Here is a 2,500-nt window from a genome sequence, read left to right as displayed (position 1 = left end):
CGAAAGTTTTGAGTTGGTGGGTTTTGCACATGGCCAAGGTTGGCGGTGCACCACGGCATAGCTAAATGGCTTGGTGGGGAGTTTTGTGAAAAAATGAAATTCGTGGTTTTTGAGATGTGAGGGTTGGAATGGCCTCCAAATGCCCCCAAATGAATACCATGAAAGTCTTGGTGCACGAAAGTTTTGAGTTGGGGGTTTTGCACATGGCCAAGGTTGTCGGTGCACCACGGCATAGCTAAATGGCTTGGTGGGGAGTTTTGTGAAAAAATGAAATTCGTGGTTTTTGAGATGTGAGGGTTGGAATGGCCTCCAAATGCCCCCAAATGAATACCATGAAAGTCTTGGTGCACGAAAGTTTTGAGTTGGTGGGTTTTGCACATGGCCAAGTTGGTCGGTGCACCGCGGCATAGCTAAATGGCTTGGTGGGGAGTTTTGTGAAAAAATGAAATTCGTGGTTTTTGAGATGTGAGGGTTGGAAGGCCTCCAAATGCCCCCAAATGAATACCATGAAATCTTGGTGCACGAAAGTTTTGAGTTCGGAGGGTTTTGCACATGGCCAAGTTGGCGGTGCACCCGGCATAGCTAGAAGGCTTGGTGGGGAGTTTTGTGAAAAAATGAAATTCGTGGTTTTTGAGATGTGAGGGTTGGAAGGCCTCCAAATGCCCCAAATGAATACCATGAAATTCTTGGTGCACGAAAGTTTTGAGTTCGGAGGGTTTTGCACATGGCCAAGTTGGCGGTGCACCGCGGCATAGCTAGAAGGCTTGGTGGGGAGTTTTGTGAAAAAATGAAATTCGTGGTTTTTGAGATGTGAGGGTTGGAATGGCCTCCAAATGCCCCCAAATGAATACCATGAAAGTCTTGGTGCACGAAAGTTTTGAGTTGGGGGTTTTGCACATGGCCAAGGTTGGCGGTGCACCACGGCATAGCTAAATGGCTTGGTGGGGAGTTTGTGAAAAAATGAAATTCGTGGTTTTTGAGATGTGAGGGTTGGAATGGCCTCCAAATGCCCCCAAATGAATACCATGAAAGTCTTGGTGCACGAAAGTTTTGAGTTGGAGGGTTTTGCACATGGCCAAGGTTGGTCGGTGCACCACGGCATAGCTAAATGGCTTGGTGGGGAGTTTTGTGAAAAAATGAAATTCGTGGTTTTTGAGATGTGAGGGTTGGAAAGGCCTCCAAATGCCCCCAAATGAATACCATGAAATTCTTGGTGCACGAAAGTTTTGAGTTGGAGGGTTTTGCACATGGCCAAGTTGGTCGGTGCACCGCGGCATAGCTAAATGGCTTGGTGGGGAGTTTTGTGAAAAAATGAAATTCGTGGTTTTTGAGATGTGAGGGTTGGAAGGCCTCCAAATGCCCCCAAATGAATACCATGAAATTCTTGGTGCACGAAAGTTTTGAGTTCGGAGGGTTTTGCACATGGCCAAGTTGGCGGTGCACCGCGGCATAGCTAGAAGGCTTGGTGGGGAGTTTTGTGAAAAAATGAAATTCGTGGTTTTTGAGATGTGAGGGTTGGAAAGGCCTCCAAATGCCCCAAATGAATACCATGAAATCTTGGTGCACGAAAGTTTTGAGTTCGGAGGGTTTTGCACATGGCCAAGTTGGCGGTGCACCGCGGCATAGCTAAATGGCTTGGTGGGGAGTTTTGTGAAAAAATGAAATTCGTGGTTTTTGAGATGTGAGGGTTGGAATGGCCTCCAAATGCCCCCAAATGAATACCATGAAAGTCTTGGTGCACGAAAGTTTTGAGTTGGGGGTTTTGCACATGGCCAAGGTTGGCGGTGCACCACGGCATAGCTAAATGGCTTGGTGGGGAGTTTGTGAAAAAATGAAATTCGTGGTTTTTGAGATGTGAGGGTTGGAATGGCCTCCAAATGCCCCCAAATGAATACCATGAAAGTCTTGGTGCACGAAAGTTTTGAGTTGGGGGTTTTGCACATGGCCAAGGTTGGTCGGTGCACCGCGGCATAGCTAAATGGCTTGGTGGGGAGTTTTGTGAAAAAATGAAATTCGTGGTTTTTGAGATGTGAGGGTTGGAAGGCCTCCAAATGCCCCCAAATGAATACCATGAAATTCTTGGTGCACGAAAGTTTTGAGTTCGGAGGGTTTTGCACATGGCCAAGTTGGCGGTGCACCGCGGCATAGCTAGAAGGCTTGGTGGGGAGTTTGTGAAAAAATGAAATTCGTGGTTTTTGAGATGTGAGGGTTGGAAAGGCCTCCAAATGCCCCAAATGAATACCATGAAATTCTTGGTGCACGAAAGTTTTGAGTTCGGAGGGTTTTGCACATGGCCAAGTTGGCGGTGCACCGCGGCATAGCTAGATGGCTTGGTGGGGAGTTTTGTGAAAAAATGAAATTCGTGGTTTTTGAGATGTGAGGGTTGGAAAGGCCTCCAAATGTCCCCAAATGAGTACTGTAAAAGTGTTGGTGCACAAAAGTTTTGAATTGGATGCATTTTGCACTTGGCCAAGTTGGTCGGTGCACCGCGACTAGATAG

This window comes from Vigna unguiculata, chromosome 9, assembly GCF_004118075.2.
Source record: "Vigna unguiculata cultivar IT97K-499-35 chromosome 9, ASM411807v1, whole genome shotgun sequence".
NCBI classification, from domain to species: Eukaryota; Viridiplantae; Streptophyta; class Magnoliopsida; order Fabales; family Fabaceae; genus Vigna; species Vigna unguiculata.
The sequence above is the reverse complement of the archived record's forward strand: the minus strand, read 5'-3'. Positions refer to the sequence as shown.